General features: G+C 37.9%; 1 long non-coding RNA gene and 1 gene segment (V, D, J or C); both read right to left on the bottom strand.

Annotated features, from left to right (window-relative positions):
• Positions 1-25,424, bottom strand: part of LOC311609387 (immunoglobulin lambda constant 6-like) — a 463,931-nt gene that overhangs the window by 318,623 nt on the left and 119,884 nt on the right.
• LOC311608790 lies at positions 18,353-18,694 on the bottom strand. The gene is made up of 2 exons (XR_014783165.1): positions 18,575-18,694; positions 18,353-18,454 (listed from the first exon to the last, which is right to left on the bottom strand). It is a non-coding gene; the product is annotated as an uncharacterized lncRNA (long non-coding RNA).

Below are 25,424 nucleotides of genomic sequence, written 5' to 3'. Positions count from 1 at the left end.
AGTTCAAACTGGATAGGGTAATTAACCAGACAACAATAGGCAGTGAAGGTGCTGTCACACAGAGTTACACCATGCCAGATATATGAAGAATTCAGCAATGATAAGCATAAAAAGACATATCTACATCTAGAAGCAATCCTGAGACAAAGCTCCTGTGCTACTTATCTTTCAGGGTACGTCCATCACAGATTATACAAAATAGTAGACTGTCTTCTGGAAGCTCACTTTCTCACTTAAACCTTGCAAGAATGGATTCTGTCTGAAAGGGGAATCCAAGACCACGAGAGATAGGTTCCATAATACTTTATTGACTTTAAAGTTTTAAAGTGCTAATGAACAACAACAACAAAAAATACACGTGATGATGTATATTGGATGAAAGAAAAAAACTTCAGAATTAAACAAGCCCGTTTATTACAAAGATTTTCTAACCTTATAATGGAAAAAGGGGAAGTGTGTTATATTGGAGAAGTGCTTTTATATGTTTTTGTATAGGAGAACAGAAACTATGGATTGTGTCTAACCTGATAAAAGTCATATTTGACATAGGGAGACCCCATGAAGACTGCAGACAGTAAGAATGAAATTGAAAAGGCAGGCTGAGATATGAATGTCTTTGTATAACCAATAAAATCTGGTTGGACATAGAGTCCTCACGACATTTTAGTACATTTAATCCTTTCACATGACATGGATGGGGATTTATAACTCAGTTTGGTCCAGACTGGCTTGTAAAGAAAGAAAGGAAGATGTCTTTCATCTGCTCAAACAAAGAGTAAAAAATAGCTTAAACTATCAAAACTTTCCATTCAATTTCCTAATATCCTCCTTGACATGTGGCTGTGTGGCTGTGTATGTGTTAATGATCTGAGATGATAAAGAAGATACCAGGATGCACATAGGAGACAGAGTTTATCTTTGTGAAGATGCAACAGAGGCTGAAGCTGCAGTAGACATATGCCCACTTGGTTTTACATTCCTGCTTAGTGACAATCTCCATTGGAGAACATAGATGAGTGAGACCAACCATTTAACGTTTCCCCATGGTGGGGAAGCCTTACAAAGCCAGAGAGGAAGAAGATCTAGGCAGTTCAGATGAGACTTGATAGCATGATATAGATGATAGGGTAGTGGACTTTCTTTTTATGAGGACTAAGGAAGGTAAGAGGGTAGATTGTGGATAGTAGGACCTCGAGGTAATGATGGAGGGAGTCTACAACTGTCATGGAAAGTGAACAAGCTAAACCAAAGAAAAGAGAACAAAATACAATAAAATCATCTATCACCCAAATAGTGACAAAAAACTATCCACCTTCTGTTGGAAAGAGAACATAGTTTTCTTAAATTTCTTCCTGCTGATTTGGACATCATTTTTTCATTTGTGGGCTCAAAAATTGGGATACTGTATAGTCTTAATAACATTAGCTTTAAGGGTGGGTTTTGTGGTACACACATTAATAACATCACTTGGGAGACAGAGCTAGGCAGATCTATATGAATTCAATGGCAGCCTAGTGTCCAAGAAAGCCAGGGCTCTTACACAGAGAAATCCTGTCTTGAAAGACAAACAAAAGAACATACAAACAGATAAATTAATAAATAAATTTGTCTTTAACTTTTGCTTTCCAGCTCTCCAAGCTGAAAAAAATCATATCTTAACTGAAGTCCTGACTGGAACAATCTGCGATGCTGGATAATCTAGCTAGCCATTTTGAAATTGTGCTAGATGCAGATTTTTGAGGGAATAGTTATTGAAACTATTGCAGGATTACCTTAGCTACTTTTATTAACTTCAGATAAAGATGATTCTCTGCTCTCTGTTTGAGCAGGTAAGAACCAAACTGAAACACAGTATTTATCTGTGCTATGTAAAGAGTGGCTATGATAAGTACTGATGTTTTTTATAGCAAAGATTTGTTGGCCATGATTAGGTGAACTCCTGACTGGAGATATTTTAATATCTCAGTAAGTCTCAGAGTAATTAACATGTGGAAGGTTCAACAAATATTGTCACATGCCCTTTTTGGTCTTCTTGATTTCTTCCCTTCTGTCTACAGTTAGAATCTTCAAGATACCTCCCCCTGTCAAATCTGATTTCCATCAATTTGCATGGAATGCATAGCTCTTTGTTTCCTGTTGAGACAAGAGCATATTTCCTTCCCCAATGCAACATTTTTCCTATATTCCATTTTGGAATTAACAGCCCTTTCTAAAATCCACTTTATTTTAGCAGGTGTGATATTCATCTCATTTAATAATACTGAGGAGGGAATCCAAGATGTCGGCGAGCAGTGTGGACCATGTTTGAAAGCTCCAGCGAACAATTCAGGGAATTGCACAGATTTCTGAGCCAGGAACACCAAGGTCCCCACACCACGGCAGCAGAAGTGCTCCACAGTTCGGAGGGACCAGGGTGCGGAGGACCTGCCTCCCCCTGCACGCGGGAGGAACGAGGACTTTCTCGGATCAGAGCGGCGGCGGCTTTTGGGACAGCAGTGCTACCAGTGGCTCCCCCAGCGGCTCGGGCAGCAGCGACGGCGGTTCCAGCGGCGACAGAGGCGGTGGCTGAGGTTTGCAGTTCAGAGCCTTCCAGTGGAGGCGATTAGTGCGGTGGACGGGCGAGGGGACTCTGGACAGGATTTGGGTCGCGTGGCCTTGAGACCCAGGCTGGACTCAGCGGACGGTTCGGCCCCGGAGTCCTGGGTTTGCTCAGTGAGCTGTGCTGTGGAGAGGCGGGCTCGGCTCGGCGGGCAATTCTGCCCGAGGCGCAGCTCCTCTGCTGTAACGCAGGCTGGGCGGGGTGCCCGCTTCTACCCTGGGCTCTGGCTCAGCACAGACACAGTTTTCCTGCTGTGACACGAGCTGGGCGGAGTTCTCAGTTATACTCTGGGTGCTTGCTCAGGGCTGTGGCAGTTTTCCTGCTGCGACACAGGCTGGGCGGAGCTCTCAGTTATATTCTGGGTGCTTGCTCAGCGCTGCAGCAGTTTTCCTGCTGTGACGCGGGCTGGGCGGAGCTCTCAGTTATACTCTGGGTGCTTGCTCAGGGCTGCAGCAGTTTTCCTGCTGTGACACGGACTGGGCGGAGCGCTCAGATATACCCTGGGTGCGTGCTCAGCGCAGACTTGGTTTTCCTGCTGTGACGCAAACTGGGCAGGGCGCTCACTTCCACCCTGGGTGCTTGCTCAGTACAGTCGCAGTTCTCCTGCTGTGGCAGACGGTTCAGGCCCTGAGAAACTAGCTGAGCTCCACGAGTGGTTCAGGCCCAGTATCCCTGGCTGGACTTGGCAGGGGACCCAAAAGGTTGTGGATACCTTGGCCTGACCCAACGATCATTCAGAGACACAGAACGATTGCAGGACCCACAGCAAAGGGGAGCTGAGGATCACTGGCGGTGAGAGCCCAAAACGACAGGGCTAACCTCCTGCCATTAACACAAGTGAAGTATCAGGGCTTCCAGCCTACGGAAATCGTGAGAAAACAAGTGAATCTATCACCAGACTCCCTCCACTCAACTCTGGAAGTTACCCAACAAAAACAGAGATGGCAAAATGTCTAAAGGACAGCGTAAAAGCATACACAAAAAACCCCAAAACAACATGGAGTCTCCAGTTCCCAGCTATCCCAAAGAAAACAATCCGGAGAGCTCACATACAATGGAAACACAAGAAAATGACCTCAAATCCTTGGTAATGAGGATGGTAATGGAGGAAGCAATTAAAATTAGAAATCAGATGCAGGAAGAAGCAAGGAAGCAGGTGCAAGACATAAAAGAAACACATAGAGTGGAACTGGAAAATTTTCAGGAAAATATAAACAACCAAATGAAAGAAATAAAAAAATCTGTTCAAGATATGAAGATGAAAATGGATTCAATAATAAACACACAGACAGAAGAAAAACAAGAACGTGAGGTCTCAGAGAAGAAGGCGAATGACACAGTGCTGAGCTTTTCTAACAGAATCCAAGAGATGGAAGAACGAATCTCAAGTCTAGAAGATACAATCTCAGATCTTGAAGCAACCATTAAAGAAAATGCCAAATCTGGAAAACTCCTGACACAAAACATCCAAGAAATTAAGGACACCATGAAAAGAAGAAATCTGAGGATAATAGGCATTGAAGAAAGAGAAGATATCAGACTCCAAGGCCCAGAAACTCTTCTCAACAAAATCATAGAAGAGAATTTCCCCAATCTAAAGAAAGAGATGCCTATAAATATACAAGAGGCATACAGAACACCGAATAGAATTGACCAGAAAAGAAAAACTGCCCGTCACATAATAATCAAAACACAAAACATACAGAACAAAGAAAAATATTAAAAGCTGCAAGGGAAAAGGGCCAAATAACATTTAATGGCAAACCTATCAGAATTACACCCGACTTCTCAGCAGAGACCATCAAAGCCAGAAGGGCCTGGACAGAGATCCTGCAAACCCTAAGAGACCACAGATGCCAGGCCAGACTACTTTACCCAGCAAAACTATCAATAAACATTGATGGAGAAAACAAAATATTTCATGACAAAACCAAATTCAAACAGTACCTATCCACAAATCCAGCTTTACAGAAGATACTAGAAGGAAAACTCCATCCCAAAGGGTCAAGCTACAACCAAAACTACTCAGGAAATAGATAACTAGACCATGGCAAAAACACAACTACACAAACGCTCAACTGGAACCAACATCAAAATTAAGACTCTTAATAGTAACTGGTCGTTAATATCTCTCAACATCAATGGTCTCAATTCTCCAATAAAAAGACACAGACTAACTGAATGGGTGCATAAACAGGATCCAACATTCTTCTGCATTCAAGAAACACATCTCACCCATAATGATAGGCATTACCTCAGGATAAAAGGTTGGAAAAAAATATTCCAAGCAAATGGTCACAAGAAGCAAGCAGGCGTAGCCATTTTAATATCGAACAAAATAGACTTTCAACCAAGATTAATCAAAAGGGATGAGGATGGACACTTCATACTCATCAAAGGTAAAGTCAACCAAGATGACATCACAATTCTGAACATCTATGCTCCCAATACAAGGGCACCCACATTTGTAAAAGATCTGCTAAAAAGGCTTAAACCACACATCGATCCCCACACAATAATAGTGGGAGATTTCAACACCCCACTCTCACTGAAGGACAAGTCATCGAAACAGAAACTAAGCCGAGAAATAACATCATTAACCAATGCCATGGGTCAAATGGATCTAACAGATATCTATAGAACCTTTCACCCAAACAAGAAAGAATATACCTTCTTCTCTGCACCCCATGGAACCTTCTCCAAAATTGATCACATCATAGTTCACAAAGAAAGCCTTAACAGATACAAGAGGATTGAAATAATACCTTGTATCCTATCAGATCATCATGGGCTTAGACTGCAATTCAACAACAACTGAAATAACAAAAAGCCTACACGTATGTGGAAATTAAACAACTCTCTGCTAAATGACACCTGGGTCAGGGAAGAAATAAAGAAAGAAATCAAGGAGTTTCTGAAATTCAATGAAAATGAAGGAACAACATACCCAAATTTGTGGGATACATTGAAAGCAGTGCTAAGAGGAAAATTCATAGCACTAAGTGCCTTTAAAAAGAAATTGGAAGCATCACACATAAACACCTTAACGACACAACTGGAAGCCCTAGAAAAAAAAGAAACAGAAACACCCAAAAGGAGTAGACGTCTGGAAATAATCAAACTCAGAGGTGAAATTAACAAATTAGAAACTAAGAAAATAGTCCAAAGAATCAACAAAACCAAGAGCTGGTTCTTTGAGAAAGTCAACAAGATAGACAGACCATTAGCCAAACTAACTAAAAGGCAGAGAGACAGTATTGAAATCAACAAAATCAGGAATGAAAGGGGAGACATAACAACAGACACTGAAGAAATACAAAGAATCATAAGATCCTACTTTGAAGGCATATATGCCACAAAATTTGAAAATCTAAGGGAAATGGACGATTTTCTTGATCAATTTCACTTGCCAAAGTTGAGTGAAGAACAGATAAACAAACTAAATGGCCCTATTTCCCCTACAGAAATTGAAGTAATCATTGATAGTCTCCCAACCAAAAAAAGCCCAGGGCCAGATGGCTTCAGTGCAGAATACTACCAGACCTTCAAGGGCGAGCTAATACCGATACTCTTCAAGCTACTCCAAAAGATAGAAAGGGATGGAGCATTACCAAACTCATTCTATGAGGCCATAGTCTCATTGATACCTAAACCTCACAAAGACTCAACAAAGAAAGAGAATTTCAGACCAATTTCTCTGATGAACATCGATGCAAAAATACTAAATAAAATACTTGCGAAACGAATACAAGAGCACATCAAAGATATCATTCATCATGACCAAGTAGGCTTCATGCCAGGCATGCAGGGATGGTTTAATATACGGAAATCCATCAACGTAATCCACCACATAAACAAACTGAAAATAAAAAACCACATGATCATCTCTTTGGATGCAGAAAAAGCATTTGATAAAATCCAACACCCATTCATGTTTAAAGTTTTAGAGAGATCGGGAATACAAGGCACTTTCCTCAACAAAATAAAGGCTATATATAGGAAGCCAATAGCCAAAATCAAAGTAAATGGTGAGATACTCAAGGAAATTCCTCTAAAATCAGGAACAAGGCAAGGCTGCCCACTCTCTCCATATCTTTTCAATATAGTACTCGAAGTTCTAGCCAGAGCAATAAGACAACATAAGGAGATCAAGGGTATTCAAATGGGAAAGGAAGAAGTCAAATTATCCCTATTTGCAGATGATATGATAGTCTACATAAGTGACCCTCAAAATTCCACCAGAGAACTCCTACAGCTGATAAACACCTTCAGCAAATTGGCTGGATACAAAATTAACTCAAAAAAAGTCTGTAGCCTTCCTATACACAAATGACAAGCTTGCAGAGGAAGAAATTAGGAAAACTACACCCTTCACATTAGCTACAAGCAATATAAAGTACTTAGGAGTTACTCTAACTAAGCAAGTGAAGGACCTGTTTGAAAAAAATTTCAAAACCCTAAAGAAAGAGATTGAAGATGACATGAGAAGATGGAAGGATCTACCTTGCTCATGGATAGGGAGAATTAACATAATAAAAATGGCCATCCTACCAAAAGCAATCTACAGATTCAATGCAATCCCTATCAAAATACCTACACAATTTTTTAAAGACATTGAAAGTTCAATTCTGAACTTCATATGGAAAAACAAAAAACCCAGAATAGCTAAAACAATCTTGTACAATAAAAGGTGCTCTGGAGGAGTCTCCATACCTGATCTCAAACTGTACTATAAAGCAATAGTAATTAAAACAGCATGGTACTGGCACAGCAACAGGCTAGTTGATCAGTGGAATCGAATCGAAGACCCAGATATGAATCCACACACATATGGTCATTTGATTTTTGACAAAGAAGCTAAATCCATTCGATGGAAAAGGGATAGCATCTTCAACAAATGGTGCTGGTCTAACTGGATGTCTATGTGTAAAAAAATGCAACTGGACCCATATTTGTCACCTTGTACAAAACTCAAATCCAAGTGGATTAAAGACCTCAACATAAAACCAGAGACACTAAGTCACTTAGAAGAAAAAATGGGAAAGAGCTTGGAACATATTGGCACAGGAGACAATTTCCTGAACAGAACACCAACAGCCCAGACAATAATGTCAACAATTAATAAATGGGACCTCATGAGGCTGAAAAGCTTCTGTAAGGCAGGAGACACTGTAAAGAGAACAAAGCGACAGCCTAGAGACTGGGAAAAGATCTTCACCAACCCTACATCTGACAAAGGTCTAATATCCAAAATATATAAGGAACTCAAGAAATTAAATACCACCAAACCAAATAACCCAATCGAGAAATGGGGCATGGAACTAAACAGAGAATTCTCAACAGAGGAATATCAAATGGCTGAGAAACACTTAAAGAAATGCTCAACCTCCTTAGTCGTCAGGGAAATGCAAATCAAAACAACTCTGAGATTCCATCTTACACCCATCAGAATGGCTAAGATCAAAAATTCAAGCGACACCACATGCTGGCGAGGATGTGGGGAGAGAGGAACACTCCTTCATTGCTGGTGGGAATGCAAACTAGTACAACCACTTTGGAAATCTATCTGGTGCTATCTCAGAAAAATGGGAATAGGGCTTCCCCAAGACCCAGCTATTCCACTCCTTGGAATATATCCAGAAGATGCTCCAGCACACAACAAGAAAATTTGCTCAACCATGTTCATAGCGGCCTTATTCATAATCGCCAGAACATGGAAACAGCCAAAGTGTCCCTCAATAGAAGAATGGATAAAGAAACTGTGGTACATATACACTATGGAATACTATTCAGCTATTAAAAACAAGGACTTCCCGAAATTTGTGTATAAATGGATTGAGCTAGAAATGATCATAATGAGTGAGTTAACCCAGAAGCAGAAAGACTCAAATGGTATATACTCACTTATATCTGCATATTAGCTTAAGGGGCATGTCCCACGAAAGCCTTCACTTACCAGGAAACTGAGACAGAGGAGAGGATATTCTAGTGGGATTCTAGATGAGAGAATCATGGGAGAAAGGCAAAGTAGAAGGACCCAGAGGGTCCTAGAAGCCTACAAGTAGAACATTATGATAGGCAGATTTGGGCATAGGGGTCCCGCTCAAACTAAGGCACCAGCCAAGGACAATACAGGCGGTGAACCTTAAACCCCTTCCCAGATCTAGCCAATGGACGGAACACTCTCCACAGTAGAGTGGAGAGTGGGATATTACTTTCTCACATACTCTGGTGCCTCACCTTTGACCATGTCCCCTGTAGGGGGAGACCTGATGGCACTCAGAGGAAGGACAGCAGGTTACCAAGAGGAGACTTGATACCCTATGAACATATAGAGGGGGAGGTAATCCCCCTCAGGAACAGTCATAGGGGAGGGGAGTAAGGGGAAAATGGGAGGGAGGGAAGAATGGGAGGATACAAGGGAGGGGATAACCATTGAGATGTAACAAGAATAAATTAATAAAAAAATAATTTAAAAAAATAATAATACTGAAATCAATAAATCAATTATTTATTCTATTTGTGAGAGAGATTATATTCCCCTTCTGTTTAATGACCATTTTTAAAAATTATTTTTAGATTTATAAAAGATTAGTTTGATCTATATTATTATAATTTATATCTGTGACAGGCTTCATGTCATAATGTCTGAAAAATTGTGATGTTACAATGGATATAGATGCTGAAGTACCATAATCCCAATTTGTAAAGGTGTCTTCAAGACAGTCACCATCGCTAACAAAGGTATAGCCTTAGAATTATGGATTCCAAAATTAAAGGCAAATGCTCATTGGAATTCTGAATATGAACCTATAACATGTTATATATATTTCAGTTTTCCAAATTCTACAAAATAGAGCACAGAAACCATTGTATGAACTTGTTCCAAGGCCACACCAAACAGGCTCTGCATTTCTACTTTACAGTATGGAACATAATTATCCAGTAATTGAACCTAGACAATATTCATATAACATCTACTATATCCTTGTTATCTGATAGCTGAAGACTTTCTAATCAAAACCTCAATGGGCTGTCAACTCCAATTGTTTCAACTATTGTGGACTTTTATGATCTGGAACTCTCTATTACAGTGTTATTGCAAGTTCCATATTGGATTTCTCTGAAGATTCTCTATTTTGTCTCAAATATTTCTCCAACCTCTGACTTTAGTTTAGCATCTATTTTCTCCCTGTCTTCTTTTTCAAAGTCAGTCTTATTTTGATCTCTCTCAAAGAGGATATACAAAACTAAAGTAGTCCCTGAAATTTTATTTGTGTGCTACAAGAAACAAACTCAAATGGAATCGTGAAACATTGTGCCACTGTTGTCTTCCTCCATTTAAAACATAGAAAATAGTGTTCTTTAACCTCAAAACCTTTCCTGAAGGACTTTTTTACTATGCCCAACTTCTAGATATCACCATTTCAGATTTGTGAGGCTTCTCTGTCCATCTTTGGCTCCTGTTTCCAGGCAGAGGTTATTTTTCTGCCTCCCTCATTGGATTTTGAGCCCTGCCCCACTCTGGGAATTTATTGGGTCCACAAGAGCTTGCCCCTTTTGTCTGTAGCTTTCCTTCTCCAGCTCTTCTCTCCTGATGTTTCATGGACCTCTACTGGGGACTGAATCCCCTACTTCCTCTCCTAACTCTTCCTGCCCTGGCTCTTGGAAATTCCAGCACTATTCTCTCCCTTGCTCACTGGTTGGGTGTAAGCTACTTTAATGGTATATCAGAGAACAATTGGGAAGCAATATTTACACAAAAATGAGACAGAACATGGTCAGCACAAGGCTTACAACCAATATGGGGTTGTACAGAAATCAACATTTGAATTACACAATAACCTTATGGCTACAATAGAGGTAATAATGAGCCATGTGTTCTTCTCATGGAAGTTTTAAAGGGTGCAGCCATTTAGAAAAGGAGTGAGTTATTTTCTTCAACAAATGATTATATGCATATTCTAGTTATCTATACAAGTCACTTAGAAATATATGTCTATAGAAACACTGGAGAATTGGATAATCATAATGTGAGAATGCAGAAAATATTGGTCAATATACAGTCCTAAAATAACTTTGAATTTATCTACTCTCTTTGAAAAAAATTTCTACAAAATATTCCCAATAGTTCATAGAAATTATGGTCCCATTTTATCTGCCCACAAAGGATAGAAACAAATAAAAATGATACAGAAACCCTTGGAAGTTGTAAAGAATGAAATCTAAAGTAAAAATCCTTATGAACATTAAGAGTGTAAATTTAATGCCCTGAAACAAAACTAATAAGTACCTGATATTACACAATTAAAATGTCTGGCATGTCTCTAAAAACTAGCAAACTAGTACACAATTTTTTAAAATAACAAAAAAAGATACAGAATATACCAATCTTTAATTAGAACCCAGGATAACAAATATCATCTAACAAACAATATTTTCCTTTCAGGACACTATATTTTGAGCTTAAATAATATGAAAGCTGCATCACTCTACATATAAAAGAGTAAAACTTTTTAGGGATGCTGTGCTTATGATGTAGAATAAATATAATTTAAAAATAAAAGGAGGATTTTCCGCACATTTAAAATAGATGTAGTTGGTGCCTTGGAAAGTATATCCTAATACATCAGTTAAAAATCCAGCCATATGAAGGTTACCAACCTCACTATGACTTAAAGCTGACTTGTTTTTTTTTGAGAACCACACACAAGATGGAGGATACTGGTTATAACCACGACCAACTGCAAGTGTAACACACCCTCATTGTGTGCTCAGGATGGCACAGGTCAGGTGGGAAAGCTTTTGTCTCAGTTCCCTAAGCATCTGGAGTACTGTGTGAGCATTTGTGCTGGGGTCCCATGTTGAGCAGTAATAACTGGCCTCATCCTCAGGCTGGAGATCAGTCATGGTTAGGTAATAGGTTTTGCTAAAGGGCCAGGAATAGCCAATTGTCACAAATTTGGAGATATCACCAGAATGTGTGTATAGTAACAAAGAAATCATAATATACCTACATAATGATGCCCTTTACAGACATGAAAATATCAAGTGCATATACAGAAAATATATAAATTAGATTTTAAACCACATTCTCAGATATTTGAAAATTATTTCACCACTTAAGTACAAGTTTTTATAAATATTGGTTACATATGTGTGTACTTCAAAAACTTATTCTTTAACATGGGCATATATTTTATAAAAATAACTGCTTAACAAATTTTATATATATTTGAAAGTGCTGTTACACAAAGTCTATATTAGAACTTCTTCACAAAAGCATATTGATACAACAATCAAAGAGGATTGAGTTTCACATCTCCTGTTTTTTGTTTGTGTTTTCACCTGACATATGAACATCACTAACTTAATGTCAATATTTAAATTCAGGGTCTACACCCTGCGGCAGGAAAGCACTGACTAGGACATGGGGAAGCAGTGCCACTTTTATCCTGCAGCAATGAAAATATAATGTGGAAAGAAAATCAGAATAAATTAAAAAATGTCTACTGGGCCTGTCAACAGAAGAATTCTGGCTGTGAAGAAAACAGAGATCACAGCGCTTCCACAGCATGGTGGTTAGAGAGTCATATTTGACATGCGTGTGGACAGGCAGGTGCTAACACTGACTCTGCTCTTCACAGAATGTGGAAATTGTACTTTTATTCTCCTCTTGATACATAATTAGGAATACTTCTATTACCTTGTGGCTGAGTAGATCCAGATGTTTCAATGAAAGAAAATACACCTGAGCCTTTGAGCAGTGAGTTGGACAAAGGAATAGCTACAAGTTGATGTCTCTGTATCTCCAGATGATACACAGTGGGGGCAGCTGAGTTGTTACAACTTGGCAGAGGGAACTTGCAAACAGTATGAGAATGAGTGCAGTAGAGACCAGAGTAGACAATGGATTGCTAGTCCAGATGTGCAATGGGAGTGGGAGTTAAGATCTGCTGATTTAAGTTCCTAGTTGTGACTTGAGGGAGGAGCAGAAGGAAGAGAAAACACAGACCACAAATGAGTGATGCTTATCCTGATCTTACAGTGGAGGAACCCTGCCTCAGGTCTCATTGTTTCCCTTCCTCTTGGTAGACCCAAGGAATTTGCTGCAAATTTCTTTCAGCCCTGATTGTCCCTGCTTCTTCTTCAGCCTTAGCGATTATGCTCAGCCTACACACAGCTAATAGGCTGAAAGTTGGTCTACATCCCTGGGACCTCACAGGAAGTAGTGGGTGAAGAGTAAGGTGATAGTTGGCTTAAGAGAGTCTTTGAAGATCTGCTTAGGAGAGTCTTCCAGGCTAGCGAAGATGCAGCTACTTATTTTTAATCAATGAGCAAATGCCATCTCTTTTTTGCCAAGTGTTTTCTGAGTAAATTCTCAGTGATTAATTTACTGAAAACATGGTCAGCCTCACAGTGCCACCTGCCGTTTACAGGACACACAGTCACCTAGGTTCAGAGGCAATATTCATTTTCCCCACTCACAAAATCTTTGCCTGTACTGAAACAACCTTGATCTAATGTTTAAGGTTTGCAATCCCGATATTCTGGGCATAATTAATTAATTTCTCACACTGACAGTGCTCTTCTCTGTGCATCCTTTTGGCTGTGGATTATGTAAGCATAAGCAATATATAGCCTTCAACCACCACCACAGTCTTCAGAGCATTTACACTGTGAGAGGATGTTCCAAAGAGGCCCAGTGCTCTGTGCTGGGGATTTGTCCCTGAAAGGCAGCAGCTGCTGTAACACTGTTATGGGTCAGTGAGCTAATGGACAGGGTCCAGTGAATTTGAACATGTGAGATTTCTGAAGACTTCTGATTACTTATTTTATACGGCAGCTCTATATTTTTTTTCCAAGTTTACATTCTTTAATTACTTTTGCTTATATGTATTATTCTCATTTTGAGAATTTATTTCCAATTTTCTTGGTAGATTGACTTCAATGTTCTGTGGATTTAACATTATCCTAGTGTTTAGAAGGATAAAACAATGGCTTTTGCAACCAATGAATTAGATTTTTAAATCTTGAATGACATATGTACAAGTTACTTGAGTGACAATCATTCTTAGAAAACTAAAGAATGAACTGGAAAGAAATGGTCCTAGATTGGGATTAATGTTTTAATGATGATGTGTTGAATATTAGAGACAGAACTGCATGTTGTTTCCAGCCCTGTTGTCAAAATTCACCATTGAGTGACGCTTTACTAGAAGACAACACACCTCAGTGGAAGTATTGGAAATTCTCACTTCTCTTAAACTTGATACGATTTATTTGTGACATAAAGCCTCATCTCTTCAAATTGAGAGGAGGAGGCCCATGTGTTTATGGTGGTTTGTGAGACTGAAAGTAGGCTAACGGCCCTAATACCATGCCATTTCCGTACACTCTTACTCGATTTCCTCATCATAGAATCAGTTATGTTGAAATCCTGCTTTAGAAAGTGGGTGCCTTCACTCATCAAATATTTTGACATTCTTAAACATTACATTTGGACAACATATAGTACATCTCTGCTTTTCAAAGTTTTACTGTGTATAAAGCTTGATAATCCATTTGATAGTGGGTAAAATATGACACTTGGAGAACTAAAGCCATAAGGTTAAGATATTGACTACAAAGATTACCCTCTTCACATGGTGTATAGTTCTTTTCAACATGAGCATGTTTGATTGCTCACTGACTTCCTTAAATTTTCTCTGTGGGAAAATGTAACCACAAGCCCTACCCTCCTGCTTTCAAAATGTATGTTTAAAAACTTAGATGGCTTAACTGAAAAATACACTCAGAGGCAAAACTGAACCCTCAGTCACTGTGTTTGTCACTCGCCTATCTCTGTTCACCAATGCTACAAGTCCCGTTTCCATGGACCTACGCCTGATTGAGCTGGTCCATGGCACTATTCCACAACATGTGGAAAATTTTCTGCACGTGAAGGCTAACATATTTTAAGTAGCTTTAAGAACACATCTATCCTACTTTCATTCCAGTGTAGTAATAAAATAACAGGAAATAAAACTGGAAAAGAAAAAGCATGCTTTATTCACAGTTCCGGATTACTGATCGTCAGTGCAGGGAATTCACAGCAAAGAGAAATTTAGGCATCTCGTCACATCACACACAGTCCAGAACCGAGAGAGAGAAAAATACATACATGATTATTTACTGGATTGCTTTCTTACACTCTGCTTAACTTCCAGGTTATACAGTTCAGGATACTGTCTTCTTCTCACATCATTTAGAAATAAATAAAATAAAATCTAGTTGTCTAATGATGAATATTTGAGAATAATTGTTTTAGTTTTGAGTAGCTTATTTAACTGCTGGAAAAAGTGTTTACTTAGGTTAAAAGTAAACTTTAATTTAGGTACAGAGAATAACATTAAATAGTAGCCTTTGTTAATAAGTGGAATTAATTCTTCATGAAGTAAAATGGAATTAGACAATGAGTTTTCTCAAACTGCTAGCACAAAATTTGAAACAGAATATATGCCTAAGTCACAGCTAAATTTTTCATCTCCATCAGACTGTATACTCTTCCTATGCATCTAAGGCAAAGAATCAATGCTTTGAATTTCAATGTCTACACAAGAAACTAACAATTTGAGATCCAAGATGGCAGTGCCAAGCACACACTGTGTCTGATTGGCAGGATGGAGCCTAGTGACTAGGCTGGGAGTTACAGACCACAAGACCTGGAAATCTCTCTGTGAGAGGGGTCCACATGGTGCAGAGCACAGGTGGGTCTGGCCTTGGGCCATCCAATTGGTTCACCAGAGGAAGGATGCCCAGTCTCCAGAGTCTGGATGCATACCCGCCTGGGAGCTGCACCTGTGCTCCTTATCTCAAACTCTGTATCTGGGACTGAGCTATGGACAGTGAAGCACGAGCATCTGGATCTGCTCGCCCAGAGGAGAAGCCAGGAGAATGGGTGGCAATGACTTCAGCCCACCCAGCCAATCTACAGAAAATCCCAGGGTCCAAGCAGGCACAGGCAAGCTCATGCAGCCAAATGCAGACTATTGGGTGGTATCTGCACTCTCTGTCTCTGTCTCTGTCTCTGTCTCCATCTCTGTCTCTGTCTCTGTAGTGACACCATCTAAAAATCAAAATAAACATGATTACACATACATATGTTTAAAGCTAAATGGACTCAGTAGGTTATGTACATATATTTCTAACACACACATACACACACAGATATACATGTGTGTATATCTAACACACACATACACACAGATATACACAGATATATATATATATATATATATATATATATAAATATATATATATATATATAATATAATAATAATAAACTAGAAATCATGAGTTTGGGAAAGGGAGATGGAAGGAAATGAAAGGAAGAGAAAAGAGAATGATACAAATGCAGAACTCCTTTATTAATTTCACAAAATTTTAAAATAACATATATTTTTCCATATGAAGTTGAGAATTGAACTTTCGATGACTTTTTAAAATTGTTTAGGTATTTAATAGGGATTGCATTGAATATGTAAATTGTTTTTAGTAAGATGGTCATTTTTACTATGTTAATTCTCCCGATCCATGAGCAAGAAAGCTCATTCCAGCTCCTCGTGTCATTTTCAATCTCTTTCTTTAGAGCTTTGAATTTTTTTCAACTTTCAATATCTTTAAGAAATTGTGTAGGTATTTTGATAGGGATTGCATTGAATCTGTAGATTGCTTTTGGTAGGATGGCCAGTTTTACTATGTTAATTCTCCCGATCCATGAGCAAGGAAGATCATTCCATCTTCTCATGTCATCATCAATCTCTTTCTTTAGATTTTTGAAATTTTTTTCAAACAAGTCCTTCACTTGCTTAGTTAGAGTAACTCCTAAGTATTTTATATTGAAATGTAACAACAATAAATTAACTAAAAAATGCAAAAAATGTGTGCAAACTCCAGTAGTGCATCAGAGACCATTTGCTTTGTAACCATCCTACCGTATTCTTTTGTCACTCCATTTCTTAATTCAGAATGGTGCTTCCATAATAAGGCTCCATGATTTTCTCTACTTAAAACCTGGCTGAGAAAGTCACCACACTTCAGACGGTTTCCCACAGCATAGAGTCTCTCACAGTGCTGAAAGCCATAAGAATTCTGTAGACCATTTTGTAGCATACATTCACCACACATTTGCATTTTTCAGAGTGATCCATGCAGAGATGGGCCTTTGTATCTACAGTACTGTCTTTTTAAAATGATTTCTTTCACTTTTAGAAGATACAGTGCATACTTTGTTAAGCTTCCTGCTTTTAACCATGGTGTTTGCTCTCTGCAGCTGGAATCATTCACAGTCATAGACAATTATTCCACCAATGAATTCTTACATTTAAAACGTATTCTCCCTTTCAAATTGTTCCCCTCCTTCTCTAATAATATAATCTCCTTTCACCTCTGTATCTCTACTCTCTCTCTCTCTGCTAAATTAAAAATCCTCCCCATAGTTGGCCATCTCACAGTTTAGCTGCTTTCTAACCATGTGGTTTATTGTTCTAGAGTCTCCAACATTTCATAAGGATCTGCTGATCTTACAACAACAATCAACTCATCAGCAATATGGATGTCCAACACGGAAGACCATAGGAAAATTATAATATATATATATGTGTGTGTGTAATATATATATAATATATATGCATATATACATACACAACCACACCCATATATATATGTGTCTGTGTATATATATATATATATATATATATATATATATATATATATATGTATGTATATACATTTATGAAACAATTTTTACATCTGTGTAAATATATGTGTTTTTACTTTTTTTGCAAAAGTCAAAGTGGATCTTACAAACTACCCAAACCAGGGTTTTACTGCCTGTATATAATTACCTATTAGATTTCTTCTAAATCCTCATGATACCTTGGAATAATCTTACTTTCATTTTTCGATCAATTAGGACAGTTAGGTCTTATCTATATCTTCCTGTGTCACTTCCATGTTGTCCCAACAGTGATCTTTTTGTTTATTCTTCATGTAATGATTACAGCAGAATACATATTTTCAAGTAATTAACTGCGTGTTTGACTTAACCAATTTTGTTTTTTATATTATTTCCTCAATTGATTTTTAGTGGTTTCCTTAATATTCATATGAAGAACTCATAATTTATATCAGAAAGACAGGAAAGATTTCAGAAAGGGGAAATATATAAAATAATGTGTAATTACCCAGAAAAGGAGTATTAGAAGAAAATAACATATTATTAATTCAGTGTGATTGTTTTTGTTAGCAGTTGGGACAGAAACTCAAGGACAAAAAACCTCATATTTATACCGTAGTTACATGAGCGAAAGTCAAAGTCAGGGATTCTTAATAGCTTACAAGTGAAGACTTGGAGTAAATATAGAGGAAATTATGATTTCACAACGTCAGTGGCAGTACATTTAAAAACAGACATAACATAACAGTAGTCTTTTCATAAATGCTTTCACATCCAGTGGTATGGGAGGTTTTTGTCTCACTTCCTCCAAGGTTTACATCACTGTGTAATACCATTATTATCATAAGACAGACAATAGTAGTTAGCCTCATCATCAGCCAATGCATTAGTGATCATCAGTGAGGCTGAGTTGGAGGAGCGGTCAATGGAGCCTGAGAATCTATCAGGAACCCCTGTTGGCCTCTTATCATCTCCATATATCAGAGTTGTTGGGGGTCTTCCCATATGCTGCTGATACCAGCTCACATAGCTACTTCCAATGTTACCACTGCTGCGCTTGCAGGAGAGGGAGACTCTGCTTCCTAGTGATCCTGACACAGATTTTGGCTGAGTCAGCACAAACTGGGCATATGACCCTGCCAGAAGAAAACAAGAAAGTCAGTAAGAACAAAGCAATCCCAATCACAAAGAAGAATGCTCGCCAAATATCACATGCAACAATGAGTACTGTGCCAGAATTCCTTAAACCCATTCACCTGTTAAATGATGAAGGAAGACAAGGAACAGTGGAGCCCAAGTCATAGTGAAGACACCCATAGTGAAGATCACCTTCCTGATGCAATGGACAAAGTATAGTTAGGCACCCCTATTTATCTGTGTCTAGTATTTGGGTTGCTCGGTGTGTCCATGCAAATACCCCTCTTCTGTGCACTATACAAGTCCGTCTTTTTGTTTCAGAAAGAGTCTAACTGAGATATGGGGATACTACACACATAGGTTGGATGTGGGCTCCACCAAGTGGCAGGAAAGAAAAAACTGAAAATGAAGGGGAAACAGCAGAGGACCTGGGGAACACTAGGCAGGTGGTTGGCTAAATCCCCAAAGTGACCATGTTCTGCCATCTGGTATATGCCTGCTCAGTTACCTTCTGCCAACAGTGAGACCATTTGAGTACTCCCATAGTGACTATCTGAATTCTGCATGGAACAAGAATTGTCCCTTCCTGTAATTCTGTAAATGTCATCTAAAGCAGTGCATAATCCAGTTTGTTTTTGCAACAGAACAAACTGGTTCTGTGGTTATTGTGAAAAGGACTCTCTTGTTTTACTCTAGAAATCCAGTGACTATACTAGTGGTTATTTCTAGGTAAGAATTTATTAGAGCATTGTAATTAAGAGTGTAAGTCAACAGTCAGCTGTGCTTGATGTTCCTCCACAGTATAAGAGATGATTTCTAGCAATCATGTCAGACAATTAAGAACCACTTGTCCTTACAGCTCAAGGACTTAGGTATCCTATTTTGGCCCACTCAGGTAGCCAGATTCACTTGTATGCTTACACACACACACACACACACACACACACACACACACACACACACACATGCACACACACACAAACACATATGCATGCACACTTACACTTTTAAAAAATTTCTTTAAAATATAAAGACAGAAGAGTACCTTTAATATAAGTGAGCAATTGCAAAAGTATCTGTGGGAGTTAAATAAGGTTTGAGAGAAAAGAAAATTCCTCATAAGTAGTCAAAGTTGAATGGAACATTGGGTCAACATCAATGTGTAGTAAAAATAATATGAATTGATTTCCACCTCAATTCCTTTTGCGTGTAGAAATTTACTCTTGTCATTTTTTTTAATTTAGAGTCCTAAGATATATATTTTGCTAATTTGTATTTTACATAAAAGCCATAAATGTGTTTTGGATTACAAGATTTGAACATGAGTGGTACAGACGAAGACTTAATTAAGAATTGATAATAGGGGAAGGAAATAAGGGGAAAATAGGAAGGAGGGAAGAATGGGAGGATACAAGCAATGGGATAACCATTGAGATGTAATAAGAATAAATTAATAAAAATTTTAAAAAGGAAACTAAAAAAATTGATAATTGAAGCTTATATATGTAGAAAATTCTAAAAAGTGTAAAAATTCTGAAAACAATAAGAAACAGTCACATTAGAAACAGCAATACCTATGTTATATTGTAAAACAAATCAGCAGTTTAAGATCTGATAATGAGAAAATAAAATGTTAAAAATAACATCCTGTCTTCGGATTCTGCATCTTTCTCTGTGATACCACTATAGGCTTTCTATGAAACACCCAAGCACCATGAATGAGGGAAAATCCTCCTCTTAGTGAATATCTGAGCATGAACTGTAAGAAATATTGGGTAGTTTGACATTCTCCATATTGATCAATAAGTCCCAGCAGAAGGAGTTCACCACAATGTCAAAGCAGTCAAGAGTAGATTCCTGTGAACCTCTTCAGTGATACTGGAAATTTTGCCATGCTTCATTTTTGAAAGACCATGTTCATAAATGTTCCCAGGGTAAACATAAATGTCATTCAGTATCATGCATGCTGTTCAGCAAGTGCACATTTCCTACCATCGTTTTTTTGGGTACATGGTTCTGAAAACTCAAAGGTTCTGCACTTGACACATCAAATTCGTGGTCCATATCATCATAATTCTGCTCTTTCTGAGAGTTTAGTGATTTCATGTTCCAAAGAATACACAACTGTATTCTGATCTCTCTTAGAAGTTACAGTGACTAATACTCAGATTAACATATACTACTGTTGGTAATAATTTGAGTAAAATGTCAGAGACAGTAAGATGACTAAAGAACTGTGTAAGAAGGCAAACAACAAAAACAAAACAATGTGGTATCTCTAGATCCCAGCTATCCCAAAGAAAGCAACCCTGAGAACTTAAACACAATCTAACTACAAGAAAATGACCGCAAATCCTTATTAATGAAGATGGTAATGGAAGTAATGAATAAATTCTGTAAACAAATGCAAGAAGATGCACCCAAACAGGTTGAACATAACAAAGGCCTATAGAGAGACAGTGGAGAAATTCAGGATAATACAAATAAACAGATGAAAGATGTCAAAAACGCAGCTCAAGTTCTAAATATGAAAATGAAAACAATGATAAAGGCACAGACACAAAAACCTGGAATGAGAGACCTTAGAGAAGAAATCAGGCAACATAGAGTTGAGCTTGTCTAGCAGATTCCAAGAGACTGAGGAAAGAACCTTGGGTCTAGAAGGTACAATCATGGAACTTGAAGCAACCGTCAAAGAAATTGCTAAATCTGAAAATTTTGTGACACAAAACATCCAAGAAATCAAGGACACAATGAAAAGATGAAACCTGAGAATAATAGACATTGAGGAAAGAGAAGGCGTCCAACTCCAAGGCCCAGAAAATATCTTCAAGAAAATCATAGAAGAAACTTTTCCCAATTTAAAGAAGGAAATGCATATAAACATGCAAGAAGCCCACAGAACACCAAATATAATAGACAAGAAAAAAAATACTCCCACAACATGATAATCAAAACACAAAATATACAGAACAAAAAATGTAAAAAAAAAAAGAAGAGAAAAAGGTTATAACATATAATGGCAAACCTATCAGAATTACACCCAATTTCTCAGCATACATGAGAAAAGCCAGAAGGGTTTGAACATATGTCCTGCAAGCTGTAAGAGACCACAGATGCCAGGTCAGACTACTATACCCAGAAAAACTATCAATAACCATTGAAGAGAAAACAAGTTATTACATGACAAAACAAAAAACAAAAACACAAAGAAACAAAAAAAACAACAACAAAAAACAACCAGCAACAACAACAACCCTCCAAATGAAAGAAACAAACAAACCACCTCAAATAGTATCTATTCACAAATTTGGACTTACAGAAGTTACGAGAAGGAAACTTCTAAACCAAAGTGACAAGGTAAAACCAATATTACATGGGAAAAATATAACAACACCATTGCAAAAACATAACCACATAAACACTCTACTGCAACCAATATCAAAAACAATGGACTTAACAGTCACTGGTCATTAATAACCATCACCACCACTAGTCTCAATTCTCCAATAAAAAGGCACAGACTATATGAATAAATGCTTAAACAAGACCCAACATTCTTCTGCAATTAAGAAAAGAATCTCAGCCACAAAGATAGACATTGCCTCAGGGTAAAAGTCTAGAAACAGGTATGCCAAGCAAGTAGAAACAAGAATCAAGCTGGTGTAGCCATTTAAATAACTAATAAAATAGACTTCCAACCAAAATTAATCATAGGAGATGAAGATAGCCACTTCATACTCATCAAAGTTAAACTCAACCAAGAGGAACTCACAATCTAAACAACTGCACCCCCAATACAAGAGCACCCACATTTTTAAATGAACTATTAACAAAGCTTAAACCACACATTGATCCCCACTTTCAACACCCCACTCTCATCAAAGGATAGGTGGGCAAAACAGAAACTAAGCCTAGAATTAAGGACAGCAACCAACATCATGAGTCAATTGGATCTAACAGATATCTACTTAACTTTTCACTCAAAGAAAAGGATTATACCTTCTTCTCAGCACCCCATAGAACCTTCTCCTAAACTGATCATATAGTAGGTCAAAAACCAAGGCTCAACGGATTCAAGGAGATTGAAATAATACTTTGTATCCTAACAAATCACAATGGTCTAAGGCTGGACTTCAACAACAACAGAAATAACAAACAGCCTATAATTACATGGAAACTAAACAACTCTACCTAATGACACCTGGGTAAGAGAAGGAGTAAAGAAAGTACTTAAGGATTTCCTGAAATTCAATGAAAATGAAAGAACAACATACCAAAATCTATGGGACACATGGAGCGGTGCTAATAGGAAAATTCATAGCACTGAATGTCTTTATAAAGAAATTGAAAACATCCCATATAAGCAACTTAATGACACATCTGGAAGGCATAAAAAAAGAAGCAGGAACATCCAAGAGGAGTAGAATCTGTAAATAATCAAACTCAGGGCTAGAATTAATAAATTAAAAGCAAAGAGAACAATTCACAGAATAAACAAAACCAGGAGCTGGTTCATTGAGAAAATAAAAAAGATAGATAAACCAATTGCCAAACTAACTAAAAGGCAGAGAGACACTTTGTGAATTAACATGATCTGAAATGAAAAGGGGACCTAAAAAAAGACACTGAAATAGAAAGAATCATAAGATTCTACTTTAAAGGCATATAGGCCTGAAATTTTGACAATCTAAGGGAAATGGACAATTTTCTTGATCGATTCCACTTGCCAAAATTGAGTCAAGATCAGATAAACAAATTTAATAGTCCTATTTCTGCTACAGAAATAGAAGCAGTTGTTAATCGTCTCCCAACCAAAATGACCAGATGGTTTCAGTGCATAATTCTACTAGACCACCAAATAAGAGCTAATATCAACACTCTTCAAGCTACTCCAAAAGATAGAAACGGATGGAACGTTACCAAATTCATTCTATTCAGTCACAGTAATGTTGTTACCTAAACCTCAAATAGACCAAACAAAAAAGAGAATTTCAGACGAATTTCCCTTATGAACACTGATGCAAAAATCTCCTATTCCAAAAAACAACACTTACATATCTCATGAAACATGGAGAACCTACTTAGATCCTTCACCACTATTCATTAGAGTACATGGTACAAAAACGTGCTCTGCATGATACTGAAGAAGGAAGCTAAACCCCAATCCCAACTATAAATCATGCAGTTGATAATGGTGAACTGTTTGTATGTTAAGATGGTACAATTGTAGCATAGAATTTGTGGGATTAATCAAGAACTATCTGAATGAATGTGGGCCTATTCCAGAAGAAGGAACCCATGCCTGACCCTGAATATGTGCCCTAGAATTCGAGACAACATAGGTCATGGACCAAGGGGAAAATCAAACACTGCTTTTCTCCTAAAGGAATGTAGCAATGTAATAATTTCTAATGACACCCTGTTATACCCTCTGTTCAGTGTTTTACACATCCATCATCAAAGAAAGTTCATTCTGCAGTAGACGATACTAAGAAAGATATTCAAAACTGAACAACATGTAGAGAGGGAGAAATGGTATCTCTCTAGCAAACCATAGAACTGTGGCTAGGAGATGGGAAGGGTCTAAGAGACACTAAGAAAAAGTGACTTCCACACAAAAAATGACTGATGTGCATATGGCTTCCCAGTGATTGTAACAGCACACATAGAATCTGCAAAGACTCAAGACAGATGAGGTTCCAGTGCAGAGGGAAGTACTGGATATGAGACTTCATCCTCAATTCAGACGATGTTTCCATCTCTCTCTTTCTCTGTCTCTGTCTATCACACAGACACAGAAACACACACACACATCTTTTTTGTTCAATGACATCCTACTATGTACATAAATCATAATCTAAGTTCAGGCCACATATTTAGCAATAGGTAACCAACACACTCACACACACACACACACACACACAAACTCAATGGTATTTTTGGAGATTATTTTCACATAATGTGTGTGTGTTTGTTTGTGTGTGTGTGTGTGTGTGTGTGTGTGTGTGTCTTCTATTGTTCCCAAATATATATAAATCACACTTATAATTAAGGACTTATAATTAAGGTGGTTTTTCTGCATTTACGTAGCTAAAGCCTTATTCAACAGTCTCATGCAGGGTTCCTTTTTAGACACATAGAAACCATTCAAAATTTTTCTGATATCTTTGTTTATAACTGTTGTGGGTGCTGAATTATTGTTATTGAATTGTAGACAAGGTCAATATCAATTCCTTAAAGAATAAACTCTTCCTTCCTGGCTTGTGAGACAGAACAAGCAACATCTGTCCTCATCTGTATGCAGCAGATGTATATTTCAACCAAAAAGTATCAGATTCAAGCAAACACCTATTCCCTGGATTAATGATGTTGATGAGGAATGGATCATGTTGAGACTTCTTCTTGTAAAAGGAGTCCATTGTAACACCGTTATTCATGTTCTGAACATGAATGCAAATAGTTCTGACAGTGAGCCATTCATTTATGTTATATCACCATTTGACAACCCAGACCCTCTGCTTTTTCTTTCCAAGAAAACTCAGCTCTATGTTGATGCCATTGTAGTTTCTCTGCAGAGGTAGGCTCAGGTCATTCATCATGACTGTATACCCCTTCAGAGACATGTCAACATTTTCTGAGATATCCACAGTCTAAATGTTGAGAATGGTCTTCATTATGAAATGCAATGATCTATGTAAGAAGGGAATGCTCTAAACCAGATATCAGGAAGAGTCTTGCTCTAAATGGAAACTAGTAGATAGGAAATCCAGGGCTAAAGACAATAATGGGTCTATGACAAAGGGTGTCCAGGGTGCTTAAGGCCAAAAAGGTGTTAAGTTTCCAAGGTCAGTATGGTCAGGCAGTAAGGATGTGGCTTGAATAGGCATAGAAACCTAGACAGCAACTACCACATTGTGCCAAGAAACCCAAGGAAAACTTTCTCTGCTGGAGGACATGTGTGACAGG

This window comes from Acomys minous (assembly GCF_964271855.1).
Source record: "Acomys minous genome assembly, chromosome: 11".
NCBI classification, from domain to species: domain Eukaryota; kingdom Metazoa; phylum Chordata; class Mammalia; order Rodentia; family Muridae; genus Acomys; species Acomys minous.
This window is presented reverse-complemented; position numbering and strand designations above follow the sequence as displayed.